At 39.2% G+C, this 11,145-nt stretch overlaps 1 pseudogene across 1 annotated transcript; it reads left to right on the plus strand.

Moving 5' to 3' along the window:
• Nucleotides 1-9,693: 9,693 nt before the first annotated feature.
• On the plus strand, nt 9,694-10,741 carry LOC308428023 (large ribosomal subunit protein uL4-like; annotated as a pseudogene). The gene has a single exon. The product of its transcript is annotated as a large ribosomal subunit protein uL4-like (transcript).
• Nucleotides 10,742-11,145: the final 404 nt, after the last annotated feature.

Consider the following 11,145-nt stretch of genomic DNA (forward strand, 5'->3'; position numbering starts at 1 on the left):
AAATTAAATCCTGAGTAATAAAAGAACATTTGGAAATATCACCATTCCCAATGTCAAGCTGTACTACAAAACTATAGTAATAAAAACGGCACGATATTGATATAAAAACAGTATATAAATCAATTGAATCAAATTGAAGCCTCAGACATAAATTTGCACAGCTATGGACACCTGTTTTTTTATAAAGAAGACACCAAGTACAAACTAGAAAAAAAGATAGCATGTTCAACAAATGGTACTGGTTAAACTGTATAGCTGCATGTAAATAAATCTAAATAGACCCATATTTGTCACTCTGTGCAAAACTCATCAAAAAATAGGTCAAAGACCTCAACATTTACCCTGATGCAACAGAAAGTAAGGAATGGATTTAAACTCATTGACAATGAAAAAGACTCTGAACAGAACACAGGCAATACGATCAACAAATAGTAAATGGAACTTCCTGAAACTAAAAACTAATCACATTTTAAAATTGGGAACAGATTTAAACAGAGAATTCTCAATAGAGAAAATTCAGAATCCCAAGAAATACTTAATGAAATGCTGCTTATGCTTAGCCATCAGGGAAAAGAAAATCAGAACTACTTTGAGATTCCATCTTACGCCTCTTAGAATGGTAAAATCAATAACAAAAAAGACAACCCATGCTAGCAATGATATGGAGCAAGGGAAATATTCCACCATTGCTTGTGGGATTGCAAAGTTGTACAGCCACTTTGAAAGTCAATATGAATGTTCCTTTAAAAGATGAAACTCAAACTACCTCAACATCCAGCTCTTTCACTCTTGAGCATATATTCAAAGAATGCTGCATCCTACATCAAGAACACTTGCTCAATCATGTTTATGATCAGAAATTGGAAGCAACCTAGATAATACCATTAGAAGAATGAATAAAAAATGTGTTACATTTACGCAATGGGGTATTACTCAGCTGTTAAGAAAAAAAAAAAAAAAAAAAGGACATCATAAAATTTGCAGGCAAATAGATAAAAGATAAATATTGTATATATTTACTTTCATATAGATATTAGCTGTTAAGTTAATAATAAGTTGTAATCTATAGACCAAGAGATATTAGGTATAGAGGAAGGAAGAGACTAGGGGAAACACACGGATCTCTCTGGAGGGAGAAAATGGGATAGATTTTACAAGTAAACTTGGAGTGGGAGCAGATAATCGGGTGGGAATGAGGAGAGGTGGGCTTGAGAGAAGAAATAAGTGGCATCTGAGGGTAGCATGAAAACCTAGTACAGTAGCAACTTACTAAAATATATAAAGGTGATCCTAATAAAGACTCCATATGAGGGAGACAAAGTCCTGAATGGTCATCTCCTGTTGCCAAATAAATCTTCCAGTAACTGGAGTTATTACTAATTGTGTTGTTGGCCAAAGGGTCTCATGAGAGTCCCCAAACAACCCAGGCTGTTCCAAGACAATAATAGGTTGCTCTCCAACAACTGACAACAAATCTACACAACTCACTGAACATGGACAAGTCAAGATGGTGCCTTTATATCCCAGAGTCTTTTGTATGGGAAAGTACTCCGCATTCCACCAAAAGAACAATGTAACCACCAAGCCAAGTATAAGACCTTTAATCTACAATATTGTTCTTCTTGCAATATATGCTAGGGCAATGGTGGCCCAAAGCTTGTAAATTAACCAACCAATATCTGACCTTACTTAAGGCCTGCTTTATGAAAAGAAACTTATACTATATATTGCTTAGTTGTTCATGAGAGAGACTACACAGCTCAGAGATCTATGGTAAAACCAAAACAATATTGGTCTTTAAAATGAAGTGACTTCTAATGATAGTCTGCTTTACTCATAGATCAGTTCCTTATTCAACCATTGTCAAAGCTTCCTCCTGCAGCACGTGAGAACAAGTGCAGAGACCCACATCCACATTACACAGTGAGAGTGAAGCCTTGGACCACACAACAATAATGGGATGTCTACATCAAATGCCTCCTTTCAGAGTTCAGGGAACCCCATGGAAGGAGATGTAGAAAAAGTGTAAAAGCAAGAGGGGATGGGTGACTACAGGAGAACAATGTCTATCTTTTTTTTTAATTTTTATTGGATATTCTCTGTATTTACATTTCAAATGTTATCACCCCCATTCCCATTCACCCTTCCCTTCTACTTGTCTCCACAAAGGTGCACCCTCTTCCAATCACCCTTTCTACCTCAGTGCCTTGGCATTCCCCTATATTGGGAAAAACATGCCCTCACTAGACCAAAGGTCTCTTCTCACATTGATGCCAGACACTGCTGTCCTCTGCTACATATACAACTAGGGTCATGGGTCTCTCCATATGTGCTCAATGGTAAGTGTTTTAGTCTATGGGAATTCTGGGGGGTTTGCTTGGTTGATAATGTGAACAATGTCTTTCTAACTCAACCAAGAAAAGCTCCTGTAAACTCACAGATACTGAAGCTACATGTGCTGGGCCTGCAAAGGTTTCTACCAAGTCTTTCTGGGTAGTATTATGCCTTTCAGTTTAGTGTTTTTAATAAAACTCCTAAGTGTGTGAAGAGAGGTTGATTGATTCTTGTGCCTTTACTTGGACCGTCTTCCTTCTATTGGTTTACCTGTTCCAAATTTGTTTAATGTGATGGTATTTTTTTTTTTTTTTGTTTTGTTTTAATCCCTTGAAAGTCCATTCTTATCTAAAGAGACAGAAAGGGAGTGGATTATATGGGAGAAGAGATTTGGCAGAGCTGGGAGTGTAGAGGGAGGGGAACCTGTAATTGAAATGTGTTATATGAGAAAAGAACCTTTTTTCAATAAAGGGCAGGAATGTAACAAGCTAACTCATGATCCAGACTGTACATGTTAGATGCCCCAGTCACTCTAAGACTGTTTTAGCATTGACAGAGTCCTTTGTGTTAAAACTTGGGAAATAGTCCATGGATGGCCAAACCTGTCTTTATTCTCAGGACTCGAAGGAGGCAGATGGATCCCTGTGAGTCATTGGACAGACTGGTCTATGTAGTGAGTTCCAGGCCAGATAAAGCTAAGCAGTAAGACTCTGTCTCAAGCAAAACAAAACAACAAAGAATCAATCAAACAAACTTGAGAAAAATGTGCCCTGCTTTACAGTTTCCAAGGCATGCTAATTCTTTTTCAGATTTATTTTTCTACAAATGAACAGTACCTGGTAAGAAATGCATGGTTTTGAGTCAAAAATAAATTAATCTTGCTCAACATTGCCAAAAGTAACATATTATGTAATTTTAAACTATGTTATATTTCTATAGTGACAAAGATAACATAGCATGGTGCTGGCACAAAGACAGACACGTAGACGAGTGGACCATAATATAGGACAAGGAAATCAGCCCACACAGCTTTGCATGCATCGGTTTTGACAAAAGCATAGGCTGAAATAAAAAGACATTTTCAAGAAATAATGTTGGCCAAACTGGATATCCACCTGCAGAAGAAAAAATCAAGGCCACGTCTCTCGCCTTATACAAAAACCAATTCAAAGTGAATCAATAAACCTTAATTTAAAAACCAAAACTGCTAGAGGAAAATATAGGGGGAAACACTTTAGAATACAGATAAGGTGAGGACATTCCAACTAGAACCTCAGCAGCATAGGCAACAGGACTCGTACAGAAAGAGAAGTATTGATATAAAAACAAACAAAAGCTGCAATGTGTGACTGAGATCAGTTGTCAGTGGAGACCTTCAGCAACCAAGTCTGCTTTAGGGTCTCTTTTCAATAGAAAAGAAAGGTGAACTTAAGCATGCGCTACAATCTTCCTGCTATGAGAGCGTAAGGATCAGATGCTATTATTAAACTGATCTAATACGAATCCTTCACACACAAAACAGATCTTAGCCAAAAAAAAAAAAAAAAAGCACCAGAAACAGCTTATTGCAAGGAAGGTTCAAGATATACAGAAGGTATATTCAAAACAGATTCAAGGTATACAGAAGGCATATTCAAGAAAGGTACACAGGTATACACACATGCTGTCTTAAAATAAAAAGTCAGTGTTCCAATAAAGAATTAGAAAGTTCCATCTAAGCTATGCTGGGCCAAATTGTTAACTACAACACTGTATGACCTGTCCTGGGAAAGACATGAACAAACAGGTATTCACTCCAGATGAGACACTGATAGAGAAAAAAATTGACCAAAGTCCAGCTTAGTAAATCAGTGAGTCCAGTGTTTGGGGGAGAGAAGGTAGACTCAAAGAAAACATGTCACTGAGAAGCTGTTTAAGTATTGATAATAACAGAAAAGTGTCAACCCTGGGGCTCCCTGTAGTGTTTGAGCATCCGACCTGATGGCTTACAGGTCACTCCTAAAGTGACGTCCCTGGGGCTCCCTGCAGTGTGTGAGCATCCAGCTGATGACTGATAGGAAGCTACTCTTCTAACTGGAGGAAGGAACTTTGACAAGTCATGGAACCTTTTGAGTTTCCTCGGTCTTATAAGCTTTATTTACTCCCTAGGCTTTGTCATCTTCCTTTTCTTCTTGACTCTTGTGAGCATTTCTCTTTCCTGCACAAAAACTATTTCAAAGTGCAGGACATCTGCACAATACGTAAGATCAGTTTTCTTGGGTCTATCCCACCAGCTTAAGTCCTTGAGTGGGAACTAAGAGTGGACAGATTGGCCAATCAAAACAGAACCAGCTTAGCTGATCAGTATTCAGCTTCAAGGTCCCCAAATAGTTCTAGCATGTTTCACCTCTATTAATGCAAAAAATTGTTGAAATTTACAGATTTCCCTATCTAATGACTATTCATTCTGAGACCTAGAATCCCAAAGTCTGGAGTTTATGCCCACTTTACTGTTTAACAATACACTAGCAATTGTCAGCGAAGCCTTAATGACAGTATTAAAATGCAAGCCAGGACAATTCATATACTATTCCATTACTTGAAAAGAAAACTTTTGTTCCATGAAACAAAATCTATTCAAAAATTGAGACAGAATAATTTGCATAAAACAGATAATGAACTTCTACTTACATGAGGCTTTAAATTTTAGTGCTTTAGCATGGCATTCTCCATTGAAAGCTACTAATGTGCTGTGGTACAGGCCATAGGCTGCATATTAATACTTCCCATTACACAATCTAAAGCAAAGCCTTAGAGGCAGTGGTGGCTGTAAGAGTGGGTGGCTCTACCCGAAATCCACTAAACAAGCCGTCATATGTTTGTTTCTTGGTGAAAATGAAGACAACTTTCTTGAGACAAGAATCATGTCTAAATGACTCTTGTATCTATACTGTGATTGAGCCACCCATGAGCATCACATATTGTGGGCAACTGCAGTTCAAACACAAAGACAAAGATAGAGAGGTTTCTATAACACTAACAGCCCTTAATTACTACTGATAGACAAAGCAATAAACGCTGAAAATTTGTTATGTTGAATAATTACAAGCTATTCTTAAACTATTTTAATTTTTAGAATGATTTGTTCCCTTGTATGTTTGCTTTGAGGTTTTTTTTTTATGTAACCACCATAAATAAAATATTTCAAAGCAGGAATGTATTCAAAATTGAGATAACCACCAATCATGGTAATATATTCCTGTAATTCCAGTCCTAAGGAGGCTTGAAGTAAAAGACTAGTTGGGCTATATACAGAAACTAGAAACTCTGCCTTCCCTATGTCACCTCCCCATGGGTGTGTTGGGGGGGGGTTATTTCTATGACAAATGAACCAGCAAATTCTTAAGAGAAAAAATACATACATAAGACCACAGCTAAAAATACCTGATTGTGTGACTCATTACATGGATTTATGCCAAATATGATTGTTAATCTCAAAGAGACAAACAAATAAAATAAGCAAGAAATCTAAATTCAAAGTAGTCAAAAATAAGATGATACATCTTACTAAATAAAAATGAGTGGGCAGGGATGTGTTTTAGTTGATTCAGTGCTCCATGGCTTGTGGGATGCTCTTGGTTTGAACCCAGGTATTGTATAAACTGACCACAGAGTTGCATGCCTGGAATCACACCACAGAGAGATGGAAATGGGATGGTGAAGAATTCAAGGTCACTCTTGGCTACACAGTGAACTAGAGGCTATCCTGGGCTACAGAAAACTCTGTCACAAAAAAAATGTAAAATGAAAGTGAAAACCACTGTAATTATTGAAATGATAGAGGAAATAAGTTCTACTGAGCGTCCAAAGAGAAAAAGTAATCTATAAAGTAGTCTAGGAAATTCCCCAGGAATGTACTGCAGAGAGACAAAGGGAGCTATGTGTGTATGGAGGGAAGGGAAGTGGGAGCAGGGAGAAAGGGAGAAAGGAAAGGAGGAGACACAAACAAATAGCTGGGAATAGCCATGCAACCTGGAAAAGGACAGGATGGAGCCCTAGTGACCTGGAAGTCAGTTACTCAAACCGGTGCTGTGACTACTATTTAGTAACATATATTAACACTAATTTCCCTAGTTAGGTCATTGCACAATTGATAGGAGTGTGAACTAAGATACAATAATAAATTTTGAACTTTAATATAATGGAAAAGCACAAGCTAGTTTCAAAATTGGATCATGAAAAATAGAATGCCTAGACAAATAGTCCTAAACACAAAAGCAAGACCAAAAAGCCCGTTAGCACGCTGGAACGGTGCTAGGTGGTGGATTTCTCACGTGGCCTGCACAAGGTCCTGGCTTCAATCCCAGCACCACAGAAAACAACAAATAAATTTGTTTCTCTTTAAGTTGATTTTCAAGTTTTAAATTCTTACCAAAAGTAGGCAAAGCACTTAGTTTCCCACAATTTTATGGCAAATTGCACTCCATGTTCAAAGAATAGAGAATTTCTGTTATATAAAGATAATGAATTGACAGGAGGGTTAGTGAGCCAAACCAATTAAATGGCATGGTGCTCTGCAGCTATATTTAGCCCAGAAACTAGTGAAATGGTGGCAAACAAACACATCTGCACATGGCAACTTGCCCCACTACAGAGCATGCTAGGAAGACTTTGGTGTAATTAATATTTGTTTTGAAAGAATAAACACTAATCTAGTGACTCATATGAGAAATTGTAAGAATCCTTCACCACATACAGAAACATATTTCACAGGCTTTAAAAACAAAAATATTGTACCTTATAAGCTAATATACTATATATTATATTATATTATTATATTATATTATATGCTTATATATTATACACCAATGCAGAAGCTTTCTGTGTTATTGGACAACACAATGATTTTGTGCACTGTGTAAAGATTATCCTAGTATTATCTAATGCTGACTTCTCTGTCTCTATATCTTGTTGCAAACAGACATAGCACTGTGATGCTAATCCTAAGTGTCTCCTGACACCAGCTTGTGTAAAATATTTTTTTCTTCCCTTTTAGTCTCTTATTTGTCAACCAAAGCTGATCAGCCTGTGGCTGAGCAGAGGAAAGAACACTAGAGATGGACTTCTGACTTTAGTGAAGGAGAGAGAGAAGGAGGAGTGGAGAAGGAGAAGGAAGAGGAAGAAGAGAGGAATGACCATGTGGAGAGGGTCCCAGGGGCACCGTGGAAAATCAACTGGAGCAAAGAGAGCCACATAAATGCTAGACGGTGAGTATATCCAGGATTTTGGTTGGAAGGTAGCCAGATTAGTTTAGAAGATTGGAATAGATTAATAACTTCAACTATTATGCCTCAAAAGCTTGATTAAATAAATCTTCTGTCTCTGTCCCATTCATTTGGAAGTTAGCCCATATAAACAAGAAACTACTACTTATAAAATTGCAGTAAGAGGATAGAATATGAATCATTACACACAAAATTGATAATAAACCCACAAAGCTAAAATACAGCTTCAAACAACACCCTGAAAAAACGAATGTGTGGTCAGAGACTGGGATACATAGGTCATGTCCGACATGAGATGAAAATCCAGTGTATCAAAGGTGATTCCCCAACCAATAGGAAACACAAACTGTCAGGTAGCAGAGAACTGTAAGTAGACAGCTTACAGAGAACTACATAGCAGGAAGGATGCTCACATGCACAGTAAATGGGGAGACAGAAATCAAAACATCCACAACAGATCATTTCACACACATCAATCTGCCAGAAACTAACAAGTCAGAAAATGCAGAGAGCTGGAGAGAGAACTCTCAGGCTTACTTCAGTAGGGGAAATGAAGCAGCAGCTTGGGAGCAATTTGACAACTGGTAAAAGTGAGGATGCCATCTCCTTTGTCAAGCAATTCCTGGGATATGTGCCTTAAAGTTCTTGTACATATGAATGTGCTAGAAGAGCTAAGTGTGCTGAAGGTTAGAGGGGCTGCTATACTATGTCAGATTGTTTCTCTTCCTCTTCCTCCCTCTCCCTCTCTCTCTCCCTCCTAAATCAACACTTTATTTTTCATTTTCTTGAGAGTTCTCAGTATGTAACAAGGACTAGCTCAGAGAGGTCTAGACCTTGCAATTTTCCCGAATGTGGGAATTATTACAAGCATGCTCTGGGACCCCCGCCCCCAGTCCATAGAAAAGGAAACATGTAAAATATTTATTGAGATCTAGTCTTTACTTATGCTTGGTGGTTTATAACTATGATCCTGGTACGCAGAGGTCAAGACAAGATGTTTATGACACTCAATGTTTACAATGCTCAATACTCCCTCAATAGAATAACACAGAAAAAGGTGTTGATATGTTTCCATTTTAGATCGTTTTAAATATAAATGGAATATTTGCTAATCAGAGTAATTTGTGAATATTTTTATAAGAAAACTTCCAACTTTTTAAGTTAATTGTTTGGTACTAGAAACTGAGGCCAGGGTCACATGCATATTGGATGAGTGTTCTACCCCTGAGCTACATTCTCAGTTCTAAAATGTAGCAAGAGATTAAAAAGAAACTATGCCAAGAGAAGAGTGTGGCCTTCTCCTCTCCTGTCATGGCTTGTTCTTTGTTGTACTTAATGGTCTGGCGGGCAGGGGGCTGCCGCTCTGCTCCTCAGGGGGAAGGTAGCTCCTCACACTGCAGGTCCCTGGGAAGGCTGCTTCTGGTGCGCTCTGCCTGGCCCAGAGGAGTTTAGGCAGGGAGGCCTGAGAGCAAATCCCAGCGGGGTGCAGCCAGGCCTGAAAACTCTGGAGGGCCAAGACTCAGTCTGGTGCTTAGGCCAGAGCCATAACACTCCCCCCCCCCCCCCCCCCGCCCCGCCTGCTTGTTAGAAAAGTGTAGAGCCTGCGATAAGGCTCTGGGATAAAGCGTTCATGGAGGACAAGGGAGTCAGGACCACAAAGGAGCCAGGACAGAGGTTTTAACGTGTGTCTTTATTTTCGCGCCTCTCTCCTTTGTTCTGTTCTTTTTAAACAGCCCAGGATCCAACCACCAGATTCCCATACGTTTGCCTCTAAGATTGGCTATCGTTGTTTTTCTAATGCTACTTGTGTGTGCAGGGGAGGGATTTAGGGAGTGGCTGATTTGGCAAGAGTCTATGTCATTTTCTCCTGTGGAGGTGGGGTTTGGGGCTTGCCTAGAGCCTTGTACATCTGCCCCATTGCGGTGCATCCAGGCAAAGTAGATTTGCAATTGGGAGTTCAGAAAGCACCTGCCGGTTGACAGTCACCTGTCCTTGGGGCTTCGACCGAACTCGATCTTTCACATTTCCGACTTGAGCCTTTTAGTCCCACAGTTCTTTACCGCTCTGATCCATGTACCCTAAAAAGGGGGAGTGATTTGGCAATAACATCCCTTTTTCCGCTGTGTTCAGAGTTCCCATTGGACTGGATATTGTAAACTTTGTTCACACCAACTTGAGGAAAAACAGCAAACAGCTCTATGCCTTCATGGAATTAGCGGGTGTCAGACCAATGCTGAGTCTTAGGTTTCTGGCAGAGCTGTAGCTCAAATTCCAAGAATTAGAGATGGTGGAACACACCACACCATTCTGGCCAGGTTGCCTTTGGAAATATGTGTCGTGGGGGCAGCATGTTTGCAACAACAAAAACCTGGCATCATTGGCACTGAAGAGTGAACATAACCCAAAAGCACTATGCCATCTCTTCTGCCCTGGCTGCCTCAGCCTTACCAGCTTTGGTGATGTCCAAAAGTCTGACAAATAAGGGAGTTTTGGGAAAACCTATGTTAGTTGAAGATAAGGCTGAAGGTTATAGGAAGACCAAGAAGACTGCTTAAGAAGCTTAAAGCTTGGAATGACATCAAAAATGTCTATACCTCTCAGAGAATGAGGGCTGGCAAGGGCAAAGTGAGAAACCAGCACTGGGGACCCTGTGTCACATACAATGAAGAAAATGGCTCAGAAGCATCCTTGGTATTACTCTGATTAACATAAGTGAGCTGAACGTTTTAAAACTTGCTCCTGGTGGTCTCTGCATTGGGACTGAAAGTGTTTTCTGGAAGTTAGATGAGTTGCACAGCACTTGATATGAGGCTGCTTTACCCAAGAGTAACTATAACCTTCTCAGGCACAAGATGATGAGCTCAGGTCTTAGCAGAAACTTAAAAATCTCAAAGATCCAAAGAGCCCTCCAAGCACCACGCAAGAAAATTCAACATAGAGTCTTGAAGAAAAATCCACTGAAGAACTTGAGGATCGTGTTGAAGCTGAACCCCTTATGCAAAGACTATGCACAGGAACACCATTCTTCCTGAGGCCAGAAATCACAGACTCCAGGTGCAAAGCTGGAAACAGCAGCCTCTGCCCTGCAGCCAACTTGGAGAAGATTACAGCAGAGGAGACTGCAGACAAGAAGCCAGCGGTAGGCAAGGAAGAAACGAAGCCTAAGGAAGTCAAGAAGTTAAAGCCTGCAGGGGGGAAGGTTTGTGGTTACCAAGAAAAACAGCAAAAAATAAACCTACCACTGAAGGAAAAAAAAACCCTACTGCATAAACTATTAAAATTTGTTTCATTCCAGAGCCAGTAGAGACAGCCTATTTAAATAAAAACATAATCAAAGGGAAAAATACTATTCCCACACTAAAACACATAAAAGAAAGCTAGCTTACTAAAATTCAATTGATTTTAAAAAATGGAAAATTCAAAATAGCAGCAGAAAAAATAATCAGAACTTCAGTACAACTGTGACTTTTAAATGAAAGCAAATATTTTATAATAAATTAATAGATCATATTCTGTGTTTTTAAACGTGTGATGAATGTGAATCTGA

This window comes from Micromys minutus (genome assembly GCF_963924665.1).
Source record: "Micromys minutus genome assembly, chromosome: 12".
Lineage (NCBI taxonomy): Eukaryota > Metazoa > Chordata > Mammalia > Rodentia > Muridae > Micromys > Micromys minutus.